The 22,996-nt window shown below is 40.8% G+C and overlaps 2 protein-coding genes across 4 annotated transcripts in view; one reads left to right on the top strand and one right to left on the bottom strand.

Annotated features, from left to right (window-relative positions):
• The window catches only part of rps16 (ribosomal protein S16), a 1,145,183-nt gene that overhangs the window by 463,174 nt on the left and 659,013 nt on the right, over nucleotides 1-22,996 (bottom strand). The window lies entirely within an intron of this gene.
• Nucleotides 10,907-22,996, top strand: part of syt1a (synaptotagmin Ia) — a 409,759-nt gene continuing 397,669 nt past the window's right edge. For all 3 annotated transcript variants that reach the window (XM_022671494.2, XM_022671493.2, XM_049473918.1), the window contains exon 1: nucleotides 10,907-10,975. The gene's annotated coding sequence lies outside the window, so the exon portion shown is untranslated. The remainder of the gene's footprint in view (nucleotides 10,976-22,996) is intronic.

Here is a 22,996-nt window from a genome sequence, read left to right as displayed (position 1 = left end):
TACTGTTGCACTATTGTTCTGTCTACACTGTGTTTATGTGCACCATGGTCCCTGGAGGAACGTTGTTTCGTTTCACTGTGTACTCTGTATATAGCTGAAATGACAATAAAAACCACTTTGACTTTGACTTTGACCTTACTTCTAGTTCTAGATGGTTTTGAATTAAGAGTAGGCTCTTCCATATTCCATAGGTAAGCTTCCTCACGTACTTCTACCCTCGAGGAATCAGGTTTGTTTCTAACCCACCTCCTAAGCTCTCTCTTAAGTGCAGGGTCCCGAACTCCCTTGACAAACTGATCTCTCAATACTACCTTCATATTTGGTACTGCATCAGGTGTTTGTCTCAATACATTGTTAAGTGCTTGTGATAAGGCATGTGAAAATTCCAGTAAGCCTTCACTCTCTCTCTGTTTGCGGCTGTAAAAGTCATGCAATAGCTGAGCCCCACTACGCCTATCACTAAAAGCTTCCCGAAGGTAGGTGAACAGGTCACTAACCTGGTCTACTTCACTATCACTTCGTAAACGTACCTCTTCTAATGCAGCCCCTCGCAACAAAGAGAGAACAAAGTCATACTGCTCAGGAGGAGACTGACTGTGTGCACGTAAGACGCGTTCAGTTTCCTCAATGAAATCATCTACTAGTCTTCCATCTTTTTCAAAATCACCAGTGAATGGAGCGATATGACGCTCTCGTGGCACATAGACATATGTTCTATCAGGCATCCTATTCAAGGAATCAATGGTTGCCATTGCTACATCATGTTTTCTGTTCAGTTCACCAATTTGTTTCTGAATGTCCGATTCTTCTGGCTCAACCCCATTATCAGAGTCCCTCTCCTCCTCTGAATGGTCAGACATTTTAGGACAAAATAGTCTTTGCCAGATAAAGGATAAGGTTTCTGGATCAGTGCAGGAAGATGAACAGCAGCAGCCAGCAGCGATGAGTCCTCCACTCCACCGTCTCTGCAACTCCGTCTGCAGTCCGACGTCTGGTCTCTAGGTCCTCTATCACCACCACCAGGTCCTGGTTCCACTCTCTCCCTCTCGAACCTGCGACACTTCACCACTACCAAACAACTGTACTGTGTTCTAATGCATTACCTAAGAAACCTAACCAAACTATCAGAAACCCCACTCCTGGTACCAATTTTTGTCACCGGGGAAAGGACGCACACCAAATGACAAAATAAGTTTTTCGGGTATTTTATTCTGATTTTTATGAAATATAAAAATGTATATGAAATAAAAGCAAATATGAAATAAAAGCAAAATAAAAACAATCAGCACTTGCTGAGCAGAAATAAACACCGCACAACAACACTGCACCACCTATCTTTGACTTACTGCAACTGCAGTGTACAGATTTATAGACTTTTATCAGAGCTTGTACTCAATTGTACTCAAAATAACAAAAATAAAATGAATACACTGTAAAAACCCTAACTTAGAACACAGCACAGTATTTGGTAGTGGCACTCGATTTACTCAGCTTTACTCAACAAGATTTGAGCATTTCATCAAGAGAACTTGGACAAACAGCTTCTCTTATTTCATTAGGATGGCTCTGGATGAATCCTAAAATGGAGCACCACCATTCACTGCTCCTCCCTTTCCTCTCTCAGGGTGACAACACTTCTGATTGTGTTTCTTAAAGTTACAGACACACATTTTAAATGTGTATTCTCAATTCACCACCTGGCTACAATTAGGAACTGGATGTTTCCAATAACTGGTATGTGTTTCTAATGAAGTGGCTAGTGAGCAGAAGCACAAAGTAGGGAAGGCATTTTCAGTAGTGGCCATTATTAAGCATCTCTTTTTTTCTGGTTAAAGTGATATATATAAATATCTAAATATATTGTGTTATGAAATTATACAGAATCTCTTTTTTGTTGTAAAACATTTTTGTATGTTTATAAAGTTATGATAGTTGCTTTTAGTGTCATCCAGACACTACCCCTAGAGTCTGGAAGTGGAATTCAATCTTTGAGACGTAACTAAAGGACAAACTTTACACATGCATTTCTGGACAGGCTGAGAGATACGCTGGTCATCCATATGTAATCATACCCAATACTGCTAAACAAGCACTTGACCACTATGACATAAATTATCAGGTGAGTTTGATGGACTTTTTGGTCATTAAGCTGGTTATATTGGTGGACCAGAGTGGTCATGTTGCTCAAATAGCTTGGTCGGGATGGTTGACTAGCTTGTTCTGCTGGATGGCTAACTTTGTAAGAATGGCCATGCTGGAGGACCAGCTACTCTGTAGCTCTGTATTTTCCGGCAGCAGGTGGCGCCAAGAATATGTCTGTAAAAGTAAAAGTACTGTCACATTTACAACAGATATAAATCATAAAACACAGTTATTGTATTTACTATGATTAACAACTATTACTGTTGTTTTACAAGAAACCGTCTTATAATTACATTAAATCTTTCACTTAGGTCATACTTGTTGGTTAAGTTGGTCATAATGGTTGGATAGTGCAGTGTTACTGGATGACTAATATGTTGAGATTGGTGACGCTGGTTGACTGGCTTGGTCAAGTTGGTTATGCTTTTAGACCAGTTGATTTTACTGGATGGCTAAACGGGCAAGGTTGATGATGTTGATAGAGCAGCTTGGTCATAGAGCGGTTGGGTAAGTTGGTCAACATGATTGACACAAGGTGGAATTTTGTAATTTGATACAGGTGATTTTAATGTTCTGGCTGATGTGTGTATATTATATATTAACCGTCATGTTTTGAGAGCAGTTGGAATGTTGTAGAAAGTAAAGGTTAAATACTGTTTCTGTTCTGAGAGAATCTCTTTTAGAGTGTTTGGTCTTGTTTCTGAGCCCCGTCATCCTGTCACTGTTTGTCCAGTTGGGTTCAGGTCGGGTCGAGCTTCGGGCCAATCCTGGAGCAGCAGTTTTTTATACTGTTCTGGACGCTGGCCAGCGCTGTGAGTCAGAGGGATGGCAGGGTTTGAAGGGCAGTGGAGAGAGTGCAGCTGGTGCCCCCGCCGACCGCCAGCTCAGCCCAACCTGCAGCTACACAACCAGCCAGCCAAAACTGCTGGGACACCTTCTGTCCTCAGAGGACACACACACACACACACTTTCATCTCTACTGAATCTCTTTCTCAGGTCTAAAGTGTTTTCCCAGCTTACAGAGAACGTTATGAGAATGTTTGGCAACATTTTAAAAGGGTTTTAGGAAGGTTACTCTGTAACGCTACAATAATAATGTTTTAGGAACATTCTGAAAACATGTGACACAATAATGGTTTGCAATATAACAATTAGAATGTTTCTCAGCTTGACAAGTACTTACATTATGAAAACATTAAGTTCACATTCACAAAACTAAAAATTAAAACATTGATTGCAAATGACGTTAACAGAACATTTGAAAATGTTGAATAAAAACATCCAGAAAACTTGAAAAATTTAACATTCTTAGAAAGTTAATTTTAACTTTCTATTATACAAAAATCGTTAGCTTGGTTAGTGTATTTGTAGGCATCCTGAAGGTTGCATTCATGCTTTAATCCTTATAGATATGTAGATAATGTTCTAGATATCAGAGAGTGTTACAGTGTCAGGAACCATATAAACAAGTCTATTAGACTGGCAGGCCTCTAACTCTGTTAATCTAAGCCCTAAACTAAGCTACATGCTTTTGCTACATTGTATCTTGTTCTGTATTTAATTTGTTTAGTTTTGTTCAGTTTCACCCAGCAGAAACATATTTTTACATCCTGTTATCATTACCTACATGGGTGGAGTCTTCATATAATCAACACTGATTGGTTTGTTGCATGTTTTCAGTTTGTCAAGTTGCCTTACCAAATGTTGTGCTGAGAAGAGAAGACAGATTTTGGCACAACACTTATTCTTTTTTTCTTCTATTGTTTAATGGGTGATGATAGCCTGACTCAACTTCCTGTAGTTGATCTGATTCAAATCAGAATTGCCAAAAAAATGTTCAGACCCTGGATCAACTGATCTGGACCGAGATCACTATGTTTGATTGGTTTAATTTTGCATCTGTGACCCACCCTATAGTTCACATCACCTTTCACACCTGTATTAGGTGTGGGTTGCATGAGCTTCATCCATTGCTGACACAGATGGGCAAATGCACACATACAGCTTGTCTACTACTTGTGGAAATTTATTGCCAATAGAGTAGGACTCTCTGGAGCAGATAAATAGACATAGAAATATTGACACCATGCCTAATGCCAGGTGTGGGCTAGGGGAGTATTACACTGTTTTCATAATACTACATTATGCTTATGGTCCTCTGACAGCATCCAATTAGAGCTCCTGATGAGTGTCTATGGGTAGACCTAAGGTAATCCAGCTACAGGAAGTGATTGAAGCTAAAATAATGCAGGGCTGGTTTTAAAATGCTGCAGTCACAAAACACAGTGATATAAACACACTCACACCCTGTGCAGTAAAGCTGAACGTGGCCTCAGGCTGTAAACTGGACACTGCTCAGAGATTTGGGCTGCTCTCAGCTCAGCAGCGGCACTGTAGACTGACCTGTACTGACCGCAGACTGTCCGGCAGAAAGTGCTCACAGTCTGGAGTTCAACTTATTTAGCTTTAGCCCTGGAGATACGAGGCTAATGCAGCTAACAAGCAGTGGAAGGCTATTAGCATAGCCGTTAGCATGGTGGAATAAATGACCAGACCCAGTCTTACACCTTCCTGTTCCATACATTATACCAACAGCAAGACCACAGTGACTGGAGATACTGTTACTGAATGCTGATTGGCTGACATCCTTGAAACTAAGTCTTGATTTGCTGATGTCAATGATAATGAGTACTAGATACTAATGCATGCTGATTAGCTGGCATTATTACAGAATTGATTGGCATTTCCATGGCTGAGAGTTGATTGGCTGGCATCACTACTGCGTGCTGACTGGCTGACGTCACTGTTACTGAATGCTGATTGACTACTAAATGTGAATTGATTGGCATTACTGCTACTGAGAACTGATTGGCTGACATTAGTGCTCTACTGTTAACTAAGAGTTAAGTGGTTGGCATTATTGTTAATAATTCCTGACTTGTTGTCATCATTGATACTGAGTTCTGAATGGTTTTACTATTACTCAATGCTGATTTGTTGACATTACTACTCAGCACCGATTGGCTGGCATTACTACTGGATGGTAAATGCTGGCATTACTACAAATGAGTGCTGATTGCTTGGAAACAGATTGGCATTATCACGTGCTGATTGGCTAACATTAACACTGAATGTTAATTGGCTGTGAGTAGAATGGCTGGTGATTGATTGCAATTACTTAAATTAGGGGTTATATTATGACACTTTTTACTGAGTACTGATTGGCTGATATTACTGACACTAAGTACTGATTTGCTGACATCATTAATACTGAGATTTGATTGACTGACATCACTGATACTGAGAACTGGTCACTGATTCACTGAGATCACTGATACTAAGAACTGGTTACCAATTGGCTGACGTCACTGATGCTGAGAACTGGCCACTGATTGGTTGACATCATAAATACTGAGCTTTAATTGACTAACATCACTGATACTGAGTTCTGATTGGCTGACATCACTGATACTAAGAACTGGTCACTGATTGGCTGACATCACTGATACTGAGAACTGGTCATTGATTGGCTGACATCACTGATACTGAGAACTGTTCACTGATTGGCTGACATCCTTAATACTGAGCTTTGATTGACTGCGTCACTGATACTGAGTACTGATTCGCTGATATCACTGATACTGAGCGCTGATTGGCTCACATCACTGGTACTGAGAACTGTTCACTGATTTGCTGAAAACCTTAATACTGAGCTTTGATTGACTGACATCACTGATAATGAGTACTGATTCGCTGACATCCCTGATACTGAACGCTGATTGGCTCACATCACTGACACTGAATACTAGATCATTCTGGATCATATCACTTGCAGTGAGTACTGATTGGCTGGCATCATTAAAACTAAGAACCCATTGGCTGACATCACTGATACTGAGCGCTGATTGGCTCACATCAGTGATATCGATTACTGAATGGATTACATTACTGATACTGAGATCTGATTGGATGATTTCACTGATACTATGTACTGATTGTCTGACATCGCTAATACTGAGTGCTGATTGGCTGACATCACTAACTTTGAGAACCCATTGGCTGACATCACTAATACTGAGTGCTGATTGGCTGACATCACTAATACTGAGTGCTGATTGGCTCAAATCACTGATACTGAGAACTGGTTGGCTGATATTGCTGATACTAAGAACTGATTGGCTGACATCAATAACTCTGAGAACCCATTGGCTGATATCACTAATACTGGGTGCTGATTGGCTGACATCACTGATACTGAGATCTGATTGGCTGATTTCACTGATACTAGGTACTGATTGTCTGACATTACTGATACTAAGAACTGATTGGCTGACATCATTGATAAAGAGAACTGATTGGCTGACATCACTGATACAGTGAACTGCTTCATATCACTGATACTGAGCTCTGATTGATTGACATCACTTATACTAAGAACTGATGTGCTGACATCACTGATACTGAGAAATGATTGGCTGACATAACTGATAATGAGTACTGATCGGTTGACATCACTAACACTGACTTCTTATTGGCTAACATCACTGAACATCTCTGAATATCCTGGGTAACTATGCCTTTAAGATGAGTCTTCCTACTGTTAGCTTTGTCATGAAAGCTTAGAAGTGTCCCTTTGAAGTTTTGTCTTTGAACTTCTTATCAAAGTTACATCAAATGTGTGAAATGTAACATCTGATGAGTCAAGGGAAGATCAAAGAGCAGACGACCTTATCAGACAGTTCAGTGTATATTATATACTGTATATTATTTATCAGTATGGCACCCTCTATAGTATACCCTCTATAAGGGTGGACATATGCGCAAAGTCAGCTTATGGAACTGATTCCAGAAGGGTGGCACCTCAGCGGGCACACGGCAGCATGCAGCTTCTGTTTATTATGCATAAAACTGCAGGGTCTGCAGGTTCAGGTGTGTGTGTGTGTGTGTGTGGCAGTGGAGAAAGTCATTGCTCTCATCAAATTACATTTACTGCCAGCGAGTTGGTACTTGGTTGGCAGCTCCGGCTGTGAAAAGGATCATTTGCTGCACAGCGTCTGCAACGACTGTCCTCAGGAACTCAAAACACACACACACACACACACACACACACTGCAAGAAAACATTCAAAACACTGCGCAAACACTGGAGTGTGTTTATACCCAATGAACCCGCTTGGCAGTGTGGTAATGCCACATTACAGACACCCCAAAGTTAACGTTCAATACATTAGAAACTCTCGGCTGTGCTGTTATCTGGATACAGGCCTCGCTTCACAACCTTCACATTCCTGCTTACACTTACTGGCCATTTTACTGGAAACACCTACTCAACCTAGTGTCTTCACTCACTACATGGTCACTTTATTGCAAGACACCTACGTTACATTGTTCTTCCACTTACTATATGGCCAAGTTATTGGAAACACCTACTGGCCACCATAATTACAGACTGTAGTCCTGTATCTATTTCTGTCCATACCTTATTATTAACCTCTTGTCAATTATTAACCACCCTGTTCCCTAATGCTCAGGACCCTGATGCATAAGGTGTTAGTGTGTGTTGTGCTGACACAAATGGAACAAAAATACAGCAGTACTGTGTACTGTGGGCAATGTCCTGTGGGTGGCATTGTGTGGGTAGCATCCTGTGGGAACTGATGAAAAACTTGAGAATGAGCAACACAAACTTCTGTCTGTGTCTTTATTTTATCTAAAAGGTGAAGCAGCTGTAGGTAGGAGTGTGTAAAAGAGTGAGTGATTTAACACATTGTTTAAAACCTCTAGCAGCACTGCTGTATCTGATCCACTCATACCCAGACAACACACGCTAACACATCAGGCAGTCATAATATTATGCATGACTGGTGTGTGTGTGTGTGTGTGTTTGGACTGTCTGCAGGCTGGTTCAGTATTAATGAACTCGGGTCGGAATAATAGCGGGTCCGTTAGAATCCTCCTTCCAGACTAGAGGTCAACTTAGCCTCTGAATTCATCTCTTTAATTAGTACATGCCCTTGCCAGAACACACACACACACACACACACAATCACATGGCTGCTATTGATGGAGCTCTCCTGGGAAATCACAATCTCTCAGAGATTGTGTGTGTGTCTCTGTGTGTGTGTGTGAAGTGGCAGGCCAGGGCTTGTACATTACACCATACCCCTATTTTATTTTACAATATATGGCCAAAAGTACTGAATGGAACTCCACCCCTCTGAACTACACCTGATATTAAGCATGGTGCCAAAATCTTCATATTTAAACATTTATCTCCAGAGAGTCCTATTGTATTGGCAACAAGTTTCAATGACAGAGGCTAAACAAGCTGTGTGTGTGCATTTGCACATTTGTGTCAGCAGTCTGTGAAACTTTTGGTGACTTTTGCTGGAACCAAAACACTATGCTTGTCTTCAGTGTGAGTGGGTGGAACTAAACAGCTGTAGGCTGAATATGTCAATACGCATGCTGCATCAAAAACAGTGAATTACTGTAGAAATAAGCTTTTTAGCAGTTTAGAAATCATAGAACACATGCCAAAAGTAACGGGACAGTCATTTGTACAGGAACTAGATTGTGAAGTGGGAATGCATATAAACACCTGTTGTGAGGTCTTATAGCAAGTGCAGGTGAATTATGGGAGTTGGAGTGAGGTCTGATAGCAAGTGCAGGTGAATTATGGGAGTTGGAGTGAGGTCTGATAGTGGGTGCAGGTGAATTATGGGAGTTGGAATGAGGTCTGATAGTGGGTGCAGGTGAATTATGGGAGTTGGAGTGAGGTCTGATAGTGGGTGCAGGTGAATTATGGGAGTTGGAGTGAGGTCTGATATTGGGTGCTGATTAATTATGGGAGTTGGAGTGAGGTCTGATAGTGGGTGCAGGTGAATTATGGCAGTTAGAGTGAGGTCTGATAGTGGGTGCAGGTGAATTATGGGATTTGTAGTGAGGTCTGATAGTGGGTGCAGGTGAATTATGGGATTTGTAGTGAGGTCTGATAGTGGGTGCAGGTGAATTATGGGAGTTGGAGTGAGGTCTGATAGTGGGAGCAGGTGAATTATGGGAGTTGGAGTGAGGTCTGATAGTGGGAGCAGGTGAATTATGGGAGTTGGAGTGTGGTCTGATAGTGGGTGCAGGTGAATTATGGGAGTTGGAGTGAGGTCTGATAGTGGGTGCAGGTGAATTATGGGAGTTGGAGTGTGGTCTGATAGTGGGTGCAGGTGAATTATGGGAGTTGGAGTAAGGTTTAATATTGAGGTCCACATATCCCACGTGCCAGAGCAATGTTTTTTTAGCTTGCATTGAACATGTTAAAAATCACAGGACATGACAATAGTTTCTTTTCTATAACTTTGGCTTGTTCTTAGTTTTATATGGAATGTTTTTGGTAAAATGTGCATCATCTGAGCGAATACTGTTTTTTTTACTGACTATTTTCTGCCATTTGTTGCTGTTAGGAGCTGTTTTAGAGCTTCATCTGTCTGCTTCCATTCACCATTATAGTGAACTGTTCTAACAGGGGATGATTATCTAGAACCAAGCGTTCCATAACAAACCCTATGTTCACTTTGTTATTATAAAACTATGTGGAGAATTTTAAATTTGGTGAAGTTCCCCTTTAACACACACACACTTACTGTATGTCTCTCGAGGGGATGTCCTTGCTCGTCATTGTCCCAGTGCTCCGAGTGTATGTGTGTGTGTGTGTTAATTTCCACACTCTGAGGGCTGATCTCAGCTGTGAAAACCGTTGCCGTTCTCATCACGACTGAGCATCCAATCAGAACCAAGGACTTCATCCTGGTCCTTCTGATTGGGGGGATTCCAACAGGGAGAGAGAGCCAGAGAGGGAGAGGGAGAGCAGTGATGCTAACAATTAAACAGGCAAGAAATCCCCTTCATTACAGTAACTCTCTCTCTCTTCTTTTTCTCTTTATCTTTATCTCTCTTTATTTTCCCTACTTTCTCTGTTTCTCTTCATATTTTTCTTAATATGTTAGTTCTCATTTTTATCTTCTCTCTATCTCTTTCTTACTCTCTATTGTTACCCATTACCCATTGTTTCAAACATTCACACAATTTCTTTCTCCTTAATTTTTCTTTCATTCCTTTTTCTCTCCTCTCATCACTCTCTCTCTCTCTCTCTCTCTCTCTCTCATCACTCTCTCTCTCTCTCTCTTATTTCTTATTCCTGTCTCTCCAATCTTTCAGTTCTGACTCTCTTTAATTTTACACTAATTTTTCAATTGGTCACTCTCATTTCTATATTGTCTCTTATTTATTTCTCACTACTTCTTTCATTTCATATTTTTTTTTTCTTTCATTTCTTTTTTTCTCTTAATTTCTTTTTCTTTCACTTCTTGCCTCAGTCCTTGTCTGTCTCTGTTTCCTTTTTTCTTATTATTTTCTCCTTTTTTCATTTTCCCACTTTCTTAATCCTTATTTTTTATTTTATTTTCTTCTCATTTATCTCTCTTTTATTGTTGTACTACTTTGTCTCTTTGTCTCTTTTCTGATTTTTAATAATTTTCTTACTCTCTCTTTTCTCTCTCTCTTTCTCTCTCTCTCTATCAGTGGGATCACATTGTCAGGCACAAGCATCCCTGTGGGTTTCACAGATAATAACGTCAGCCTCTCTCTCTTTCTCTCTCTCTCTCTCTTACTCTCTCTCTCTCTCTCTCTCTCTCTCTCTCTCTCTCTCTCTCTCTCTTTCTCTCGCTCCACCACTCCCTGGTAAGGCTCCTCCTTCTGCGTCCCTCTCTTGCTCTCCTCCATCCCTCTCTCTCTCCACATCCTCCTTCGGGTCGGGGCGATCAACAGCGTCTCTGCAGCTGAAGGTAGGCGAGCGAGCTTGGTTCTGTTTCTGCTGCTTTGGGTTGGACAGAGATGCACTGGATCAGACACAACACACCCTTGGCATTTACACTGATTGGTGGCATCCCTGGCACACACACACACACACACACACACACACACACACACACACACACACACACACACAGATGCACACTCAGATATATGGCAGCTTGGTGGTATCGATGGAGATGCCAGTGTGAGCTGAGCAGGGTTTCCTTCTTCTGCTGTATATTAAACTGTGGAACTGGAACTGGAACTGCTTTGTATATACTTTATATTTATATATACTGTATGGGTATGTATATGTGTGTATATATACTATATAAAGGTGTGAGAGGATTGCACACAAACTAAAAAAAAGGAGGTGTGATCTCTAAAGTCGGATGAGTGGTGTTATATAAATGCATGTTAACAATGTGAATTTGAGGTATATATAAGTGAACAGAACACATCTCAAACAAGCAAACAAGATCAAAGGTTTCCTGAGCTTCTGAAGACACGGCTCATCCATCCTGCCTCCACTTTACACCTGTAACCCATCACATCCCACCTGTTCTCCGAGTGCTGAGGGTTCCCCCAGTATGTAAAACAGGTGGAGGCACTGAAGAGTGGGTGGAGGCTCTGGAGGAGAAAGCCTCTATAGAGTAGGGGAATGCTCAGGTTGGTGAACGCTCTGTAAATTGAGTAGGGATGGAGGCTCTTTAGAGTAGATGCAGGCTCTAGAAGGTAGAGCTTCTGTAGAGAGGGTGGAGGCTATGGTGGATTAAGGCTCTGATCAATAGGGGCTCAGTTAGGGGCAGGCTCAGGCAGGTGGAGGCATTGTAGAGCAAGTTGTGGGTTTGATGGGTAGAGGCTCTGATGGGTGGATGCTCAGGCAGGTGGAGGCTCTGCAGAGCAGGTGAAGGCTCTGGCGTGTAGATGCTTTGTAGTGCTGGTGTAAGCTTTAGAAGGTAGAGAATAGGTAGAAGCTCTGTTGATTGTATGCTCTCTGTAGTGGGTGCAGGCTCTGTGTAGTGAATGGAGGCTCTGTAGAGCAGGTGATGGCTCTGGTTTATGGGTTCTCTGTTATAGATGGAGGCTCTGGCGTGTAGAGGTTCCGGTGGAAGGAGGCTCTGTGTATTGGATAGAGGCTCTTGAGAGTGGGTGGAGGCTCTGGAGATTAAAGCCTCTATAGAGTAGGTGGATGCTCAGGTTGGTGGATGTTCTGTAAATTGGGTAGGGGCTTTGGCAGATGGAGGCTCTGAAGAGTGGGTGGAGACTCTGGAGGGTAAAGCCTATGAAAAGCCTAGGTAAAGAAGCTATGGTGAGTGGAGGGTCTCTGTAGTGGGTTGAGGCTCTGTTGGGTGGAGATAACTCTGTATTGTAGAGCTTGTGTTCTGTACAGTAAAGTTGTGAGTGGTATTAGTGAATATAGTAACTCTGTATTGTAGAGCTTCTGTTCTGTACAGTAAAGCTGTGAGTGGTATTAGTGAATATAGTAACTCTGTATTGTAGAGCTTGTGTTCTGTATAGTAAAGTTGTGAGTGGTATTAGTGAATATAGTAACTCTGTATTGTAGAGCTTGTGTTCTGTACAGTAAAGTTGTGAGTGGTATTAGTGAATATAGTAACTCTGTATTGTAGAGCTTGTGTTCTGTACAGTAAAGTTGTGAGTGGTATTAGTGAATATAGTAACTCTGTATTGTAGAGCTTGTGTTCTGTACAGTAAAGTTGTGAGTGGTATTAGTGAATATAGTAACTCTGTATTGTAGAGCTTGTGTTCTGTACAGTAAAGTTGTGAGTGGTATGAGTGAATATAGTAACTCTGTATTGTAGAGCTTGTGTTCTGTACAGTAAAGTTGTGAGTGGTATTAGTGAATATAGTAACTCTGTATTGTAGAGCTTGTGTTCTGTACAGTAAAGTTGTGAGTGGTATTAGTGAATATAGTAACTGTATTGTAGAGCTTGTGTTCTGTACAGTAAAGTTGTGAGTGGTGTTAGTGAATATAGTAACTCTGTATTGTAGAGCTTGTATTCTGTACAGTAAAGTTGTGAGTGGTATTAGTGAATATAGTAACTCTGTATTGTAGAGCTTGTATTCTGTACAGTAAAGTTGTGAGTGGTATTAGTGAATATAGTATCTCTGTATTGTAGAGCTTGTGTTCTGTACAGTAAAGTTGTGAGTGGTATTAGTGAATATAGTAACTCTGTATTGTAGAGCTTGTTAATGATAAAGGTTAGTAAAGTAATCTCTGGTTAATGTGGTTTTATCAGATATTGTTGAATGATGGTTCTTGAGGGATTGGAGATCACTAGAGTTCAGCTTGTGCTCTCACTGATTGCGTAAATGGTATAATGATATTATGGGCTGTAGAGGGAGAAATATGCACCGCTAGTATTGACCACTGCATACCGTTAACAACACCTTCTTTATGTTCTGAACTGGAAGATTAGTTTGTTTCTGGTTAAAGTCTTGCAGATTCTTAAGCTTTTTTTCTGCTTTAACATGTCAACTTTAAGAACTTACTATTCACTCGCTGCCTAATATATGCAAAACTGTTACAGGATCAATGCTATTTTGTTAAACTGGAAGTGGTTTTAATCTTATGGCTGATCAATGTATCATGGTTATGGTATGCCAAAGCCTGTGTTTGAGTCTGTTGAGCTGATCTGGCAAGCTGCCAGTCCAGTGGTCATTGGTCCCTATCTGTTCATGGCTGGTGGTCAGTGGCCGGTCTGCTAGTCCAGAGGGTCGGTACCACTCAGCTGGAACTTTGAGCTTATGCCCTTCAGCAGAGACCCAATTCTGGAATACATTAGCACTTAGAATAAGCACAGTGATGCCCGCTAAACCACACCATGGTGATCGGGCCAAAGCCAAGTTAATCATGTGCATCAGAGCATATTAACCACTGTAAAAACTCCTATTTAGCATTTAGCTTCACCGTTCACAATATCACAATACCTATGTTTAGTGGGTTATTAATATATAATAATAATAATAATAATAATAATAATAATAATAATAATATATCCACCCTAATGAAAGACTGTATGTACTTGGGTACTGTGCTGTTTGACAGTTAAGGTGGAGAGCAACAATTCTGTTTCTGACATTCTCAGAGTTCTTTGCCATGAGGTGCCATGTTGAATATACAGTGGATAGTTTGAGAGAGTTCTACCCAAGATACTATACTCAAGATTCATATACTATACTACCCATATATACCATATATTTTGCACTATAAGGTAAACTAGATCATAAGGTGCACTATTAATACATGTCGCAGTGTTTCGTTTCTAGTTCAGCAGTTCACAGATTTCCACTAAGGCTGGGTGCAGCAGCATTAGCATTAGCATTAGGTTAGCGGCTAATTTCACCCAACAGAGCTACACTGAGAAACCCTGAGTGTTCCGGTAATCCAGGGCTATATTAGCTAGTGGTGCATTCCACGTAGCTTGTTTTAACACAGTAAAATGCAAGCTACAGGCTGATAATACTCACCTCTGAACGGTAAAAGAGCTAATGCTTAGCGTGGTTAGCAGCTAATGCTAATGCTGCTGGAGAACTAAACTGAAAGTCCTGTAAAATTAAGTATAGTGGAGTTGCTTTACTGCTCTTTACAACCAGTCAGGATGATCTTGGGGAAAATTAAAGGATATAAAGTGTGCCTTATAGTGCAATAAATATGGTATTGTTATACAAGCTGAATGCTAACTACTATTTTTATTTCTATAGTGTTGACTAATGAAAAATATATATACACTGTATATTTTGCATGTGGTGGGTGTAAGTCATGCTGAGCCTGGTTGTTAATTAGAGTTCAGTGTTTTCTGGGGGTTGCTGGGAGATTTGCTGAGATTTGAGGATGATGAGTGTGTTGTCTGATAAAGCATCAGGTGTGAAACTCTCCTCTGAGAATAGTTCTCGGTGCCGGCCGGCCCAGGCTGGACCTGTTTGGCCGGTTTGAGGTGGCAGATGTTTGGACCCGAATAACTAACGCCCCCCCGCTGCTGCCAGGGGCAACGTCATCTTTTATTAGGCTTGTTAAATATCCATTAATGAGAGGAGATGGGCTGGGGTGCCGAGGGCAACTGGCAGTAAACAAAACCCTTCTGCTGCCTCGATGCGTATGTTTCCGTACTTCTGCTTTTTTCTGCAGCCTTCAGAAAGTGTGGAGATGCAACAAGTTAACTAAATATATGTTATATATAAATTACATATACATAGGTATATATTCTATACATGGTCTGCAGTTCAGAGTCTTCTACCTACATACAGTCAGTGGGTTATGACCTCCCGTTATAGACTGTACAGATCATTTTTTACAAATACCGTCTGTGGGTTCAGATCTGTCCAGTGACTTTATATAAATATATAGAACATATAGAATATATAAAACGTACGTGCAGTTTGCAGTGTAGCTACTCCCCCAGTGACTGTAATGACCCTGTATATCATATATACAGTCAGCAGTTTATCTCCTGTTCATACAGACTGTACAGATCATTTGTTTGATCTACAGCACACTCAGCTGTTTAGCTCCCTATGAGTGTATACATCATATATATCATGTATGCATTTAGTGGCTTAGCTCCACCCACAATGGCTGTATATATGATTTAGCCTATATTTTCTATATGCTGTACAGTCAGTGGTTCAGCGCCCCTCCAGCTCATCCCCAAATTTCTGTATCATATGTATAGATATAAATGAATACATACTGTATGTACATATATATAACATCTATATGTCATCATTGGTTCTGCTCATCCACCAATGATTTTATTGGTTGTATATATCATTATATCATGTATACAATCAGTGGCTAAGAGTATGACCACCATCCAAAAGTATCTAAACACAAACAGTTCTGAGTTCAGAGTCTGACCCCTGCTGAAGAACTACAGAACAGTTTACACACACACTGTGCATAATCAGCTGAACGTCCGTCTCTAACTGTATATAAGAGAGGGGTTTCTGATAAAGTCTGAGAGTAGAGATTTTCATCAAGATAAAGAACCACAGCTGGAGTTCAGACCTTCAGCCCGGTGATGGAGATAAACAATCTGTACTGGAGGAACATTACTGGAGTTCGGAGCTGCAGGTCATAAATATGATGAGCAGCCAGGCCTCATGGGAAATGTAGTTGAACAGATGATGTGGTAGTGAGGCTGTGGAGAGAATGCCAAGGTCACACTCTGAGAGTATGTGCTGTATACTTGCTGATTGTGTTATTGGATTATTCAGATGTTTATATGCAAGAAATAGTATTTATATTTTCTGTGAAATTCAAGTTAAAATAGATATGTTATGAATATTGGTCAATTTACTGAAAGGAACTTATTCTTTTGAAATGACAAAGTACAAAATGCTCAATGTTTAATACAAATATTTAAATTGTTGCTTTGTTATTTTGTATTTGTTTGAAAGCAATACGAATAGATATATGCTATTTAATCTATTTAACAGTGGAAAATATAGAAAAATTGATACAAACTTGTAAAAAAATCCTATTTTTGTTTGGTTTCGACCAAAAAAAAAAAAAAAAATAATTGCAGTGCTTTCATAATTCAGTGGTCGTAGTAGTAATATTTTATTTAGTATCACGTTTGCAATTTCTATACATTGGGTAACTGCAATTTCTAAATTTTTATCTGGTATTAATATTTAATTTATATCTCCCACATTATCTTTGCATTAGACATGGCTGAAGTGGTGTCATGTAAAATTGTCTATCATATTAGCTGTTTTAAACTGAAAATGTTTAGTGATTAAAGGCTTCACTTTAAACAAGACTATTTATAAACAGGCCTCCCGGGGTTTGTAGGAAATGTATTAATGAATTATAGAATGATGTCAGAGTCAGTCCCTATGGCAGCCACTGACGTAGGTTGGAAACACCTGTGATAATGTATGTCACTAATAACAAACACCATACATTTACACATAAAAAAAATCAGATCTATATACAGTGGTGTGAAATTTTTTTATGTTTGTCACTCTGAAATGTTTCAGACTGATAAAAAACACAAGTAAACACAAAATGCAGTTTTTAAATGAAGGTTTTTATTATTAAGGGAGCAGAAAATCCAAACCTACAAGGCAAAGTGTTAAAACATAACTGTGGTTTATCACACCTGAGTTTAGTTTCTCTAGCCACACCAAGGTCTGATTACTGCCACGCCTGTTCTTAACCAAGAAATCACTTAATTAAGACCTGCAGGACAAAGCAAAGTCCACAAAAAGATACTCAAAAGCAAGACTTGCCAATATCCAAAGAAATTCAAAAACAAATGAGAAACAGTCTGGAAAAGGTTATAAAGCCATTTCTAAAGGCTTAAGGCTAAAGGCAAACCAAAGTGAGAACCATTATCCACAAATGGAGAAAACATGGAACACAGGTGACCCTTCCCAGGAGTGGCCTGCCAACCAAAATTACCCCAAGAGCACAGCAACGACTCATCCAAGAGGTCACAACCGACCCAACAACATTCAAAGAACTGCAGAAGAACTTGCCTCAGTTAAGGTCAGTGTTCATGATGCCAATATAAGAAATAGACTGGACAAAAATGGCAAATTCACAGCATTTCAAAAAAGAAAAAAGTTCATACCTACAGTAAAACATGGTGGTGGTAGTGTGATAGTCTGGGGCTGTTCTGCTGCTTCAGGACCTGGAAGACCATCTGTTCGTGACTTCAAGCTGAAACGAGCTTAGGTGTTGCAGCAGGACAATGATCCAAAACACACCAGCAAGTCCACCTCTGAATAGCTGAAGAAAAACAAAGTGAAGACTAGGAGTGGCCTGGTCAAAGTCCTGACCTGAATTCTTTTGAGATGCTGTGGCATGACCTTAAAAGTGCAGTTTATTTCTGAAAACCCTCCAATGTGGAGGAAATATACTAATTCTGTAAAGAAGCTTTCTTCACTATGAAGTCAAGCATTTATTGTGGTACATTCGTCATGAAATTCTAACAAAATTAAAAACAAGCTATTACAATTATTGTTACTATTATACTGTATGTCGTATTATATTTTTGGAATAGTTTTTGTCATTTTTAAAATAAATTAAACCAAAACTAGACAGACATGGATCTTTTTTACTGTGTCTATAGTACAGATGTCCTGAACCAGAAGATCTGGATCTGGGCTAATTCAGGCATAATTTAGTGCATTAGGTACTGGATGTGCTTGTTCCCACTCAGTGTCTTTAGCTTTTGCTGCTGTGCTTCTGTTTTCTGCTGATATTTTTCTAAGATCCAGAATATGGTCAGGTTAGGAGCCAAGAAACTGGATTAGGAAGATAAGTGATCAAGCAAGTATTTGACTAAATAAAATAAAATACAACCATTCTTTTGGCTAAGGCTAAGGCTAAGTTAGCTCAGGTAATGTTAATATCCTAGCCCTGTACAGCTCTTTATGCTGGAATATAGACAGTATGTGAAGAGGCAATAAATTAAATAAGCTGATACTGAATTAAGCTGAATGCTTTATTAAATATAATGTATGTAACTGGAAAGTAAAAATGAACTTAAACCTGCCATTTATTCACTATTTCTATCAGTATTTTATATAGGTGTGGTCAGTAAACACTTCTAGGAATTTCTACATACAAATAAATAGTAAGAAACCCACCTCAGACTAAGTAACATAAGCTAGGCTTTAGAATAAAGCAATAAATGCATTAATTTATTGATTAGGTATAAGATAAAGCAGTTCTGCTGTTTTGTGAATAATGATCTGCTGTGTCTGTGAGTGTGTTTATGATCACAGTGTAAGTCTCGGTGAGTCTGGGAGCTGATAGCGCTGCTGTGTCTGTGTGTTACAGTGTCCGACCCTCAGCGGCGAGTTTATTTACAGAGTGATGGAGAGTACGATAGCGTACGATAGCAGCAGCACGTTCAGGTTCTGCACATTGACCTTGTGAACGTCTGACATAAAGAATGATTTATAAACACTACTGATACTCCAATACGATAACACACACTCCCCCTTGATACTTTACATCATACATCATACACACACACTGCTGTCCAAAAGTGTCCAGTATTGAGCTGTGGAGTAGCGGAACTGTGTCCTCTGGAGTGATGAAGTTGCTTCCAATACTTTTTGGAGATATAAACGTAATATACTATAAATGCTATACTGTAGTTATATATAGATATGGTGAGATATAAAGTATATTTATTTGTGTAGTTTAGTATATAGTGTAGTGTACATGATGTGGCATATAGTGCTACAAATAGTGTTGATGTCTCTAGTGTACATGTTGTCATGTATACATATATACTTATACACATATACAATATAGACATGGACAATATATACTATACAACACATACAGTGTATCACAAAAGTGAGTACACCTCTCACATTTCTGCAGATGTATAGGTTAAACTTTTCATAGGACAACACTGATAAAATGATACTTTGACACAATGAAAAGTAGTCTGTGTGCAGCTTATATAACAGTGTAAATTTATTCTTCCCTCAAAATAACTCAATATACAGCCATTCATGTCTAAACCACCGGAAACAAAAGTAAGTACACGCCTAAAAAACGACACCCCTAAATGTTAAAATTTACAAGCTCTGCTTGTTATTTTTCCTCCAAAAGGTCATGTGACTCGGTAGTGTTACCAGGTCTCAGGTGTGCATAGGGAGCAGGTATGTACAATTTTGTATTACTGATCTCACACTCTTTCATACTGATCACTGAAAGTTCCAACATGGCTGATCATGGCAAAGAACTCTCTGACAATCTTAAACGATGAATTGTTTGGCAACACCCTAAAACTGAGCTGCAGCACAGTGACCAAGATCATACAGAGTTTTAAAAGAGCAGGGTCCACTCAGAACAGAGCTCGCGTTGGTCGTCCAAAGAAGCTGAGTGCATGTGCTCAGCATCACATCCAATTGAAGTCTTTGAAAGATAGGTGCAGGAGTGCTGTCAGCTTTGCTGCAGAGATTGAAGAGGAGGAGGGGTCAGCCTGTCAGTGCTTAGACCATACACCGCACACTACATCAAATTGGTCTGCATGGCTGTCACCACAAAAAGGAGCCTCTTCTGAAGTCTGTACACAAGAAAGCCTACAAACAGTTTGTCAACAAAGGACATGGATTACTGGAACCATGTCTAATGATCTAAAATAGACCATGATTCATTAGTTGTCTGGTTCAGATGGTCTCAAGCACACATGGCTGCAATCAGATGAGGAGTACAAAGATAAGTGTGTCATGCCTGCAGTGAAGCATGGTGGTGGGAATGCCATGGTCTGGGGCTGCATGAGTGCAGCAGGTGTTGGGGAGTTACATTTCATTAAGGGACACATAAACTTCAATAAGTACTGTGAAATTCTTGATCGGAGCATGATCCCCTCATTCTAGAAACTGGGTTTCAGGGCAGAGTTCCAGCATGATAATGATCCTAAAACACACCTCTAAGACGAGCACTGCTTTATTGAAGAGGCTGAGGGTAAAGGTGATTGACAGGCCAAGCATGTCTCCAGACCTAAACCCAATAGAACATCTTTGGGGCATTCTCAAGTGGAAGGTAGAGGAGTACAAAGTCTCTAATATCCTGCAGCTCTGTGATGTCATCATGGAGGAGTGGAAAAGCATTTCAGTGGCAACCTGTGAAGCTCTGGAAACTCCATGCCCAGAAGAATTAAGGCAGTCCTGGAAAATAATGGTGGCCACATAAAACTGTTGTTTCCGGTGGTTTAGACATTAATGGCTATATATTGAGTTATTTTGAGGGAAGAATAAATTTACACTGTTATATAAGCTGCACATAGACTACTTTCCATTGTGTTAAAGTGTCATTTTGTCAGTGCAGTTCCATAAAAATGTTTTACTTAAATATCTGCAGAAATGTGAGGGGTATACTCACTTTTGTGATACATTGTGTATACTATACTATCCCTACACATTTCGTATATATAAATGATATAGTAAATAACAGTGTGTATGTGTATATAGTACAGTATGTATGTTGTATAATGTATATATGTGTGTATATATGTATAGTGTATATGCCGGGGTATTAAAACCCAGTGCACTCGTTCATTTCGTCAGCTCACTTTCCACATATTGCTAAGCAACAGAGGAGCGTTCCATCAGGAATTCAGCCTGGAGACTCCATAACACACCCGGTGCATGAGTGTGTGTGTGTGTGTGTGTGTGTGTGTGCAGGGAGGCGTTCCTGTGTGGTTCTGTATGCATGTAGCTGCATGCTAATGCTAACCTCACCCTCACCTTCAACCTAGCAGCAGATCATCAGTGTTGGCCTGGTTTGTGACTGAAACAACAGATGACCACACACTGTCCACACACTGTTCACATACTGACCGCCACACACTGTCCACATACTCACCACCCACCGTCCACACACTGTTCACATACTTACCGCCACACACTGTCCACACATTGTTCACACACTGACCGCCACACACTGTCCACACACTGACCGCCAGACACCGTCCACACACTGACCGCCACACACTGACCACCCCAATGTCCACACACTGACCACACACGAACATTCCACACACTGACCAGCCCACTATCCACACACTGACCATCCATGGACATTCCACACACTGACAGTACACACATTGACCACACCCAGACATTCCACACACTGACAGTCCACACACTGTAAACGCACTGACCACATGTGCTTCACACATACTCTCACTACACACTAACTGTCCACACACTGACCATCCAAACACTGACGACACACTGACTGTCCACACACTGACCATCCAAACACTGACGACACACTGACTGTCCACACACTGACCATCCAAACACTGACGACACACTGACTGTCCACACACTGACCATCCACACACTGACCATCCAAACACTGACCACACACTGACCATCCAAACACTGACCACACACTGGCCATCTGCACACTGACCATCCAAACAATGATGATACGCTGACTGTGACAAACACACTGACCATCTAAACATCGACAAACACACTGACTGTCCACACACTGACCATTTAAACATCAACAAACACACTGGCTGTCCACACACTGACCATCCACACACTGACCATCCAAACATTGACAAACACACTGACTGTCTACACACTGACCCTCTACACACTGACCATCTTAACATTGACAAACATACTGACTGTCCACACACTGACCATCCAAACATTGACAAACACACTGACTGTCCACACACTGACCATTCACACACTGACCATCCAAACATTGACAAACACACTGACTGTCCACACACTGACCATCCACACACTAACCACACACTGACTGCCCACAGACTAACTGCCCACACACTGACCATCCAAACACTAACCACACACCGACTGCCCACAGACTGACTGTCCACACACTGACCATCCAAACACTAACCACACTGACTGCCCACAGACTGACTGTCCACACACTGACCATCCAAACACTAACCACACTGACTGCCCACAGACTGACTGTCCACAGACTGACCATCCAAACACTGACCATCCACACACTAACCACACACTGACTGCCCACAGACTGACTGCCCACACACCGACCATCCAAACACTGACCATCCACACACTAACCACACACTGACTGCCCACAGACTGACTGTCCACACACTGACCATCCAAACACTGACCATCCAAACACTAACCACATACTGACTGCCCCCAGACTGACTGTCCACACACTGACCATCCACACACTGACCATACAAACACTGACCATCCACACACTGACCACACACTGACCATCCACACACTGACCATCCAAACACTGACCACACACTGACCATCCACACACTGACCATCCAAACACTGACCACACACTGACCATCCACACACTGACAATCCAAACACTGACCATCCAAACACTAACCACACTGACTGCCCACAGACTGACTGCTCACACACCGACCATCCAAACACTAACCACATACTGACTGCCCCCAGACTGACTGCCCACACACTGACCGTCCACATACTGTCCATCCACGCACTGACAGACATACTGA

Source organism: Astyanax mexicanus, chromosome 2, assembly GCF_023375975.1.
Source record: "Astyanax mexicanus isolate ESR-SI-001 chromosome 2, AstMex3_surface, whole genome shotgun sequence".
In the NCBI taxonomy this organism is placed as follows: domain Eukaryota; kingdom Metazoa; phylum Chordata; class Actinopteri; order Characiformes; family Acestrorhamphidae; genus Astyanax; species Astyanax mexicanus.
This window is presented reverse-complemented; position numbering and strand designations above follow the sequence as displayed.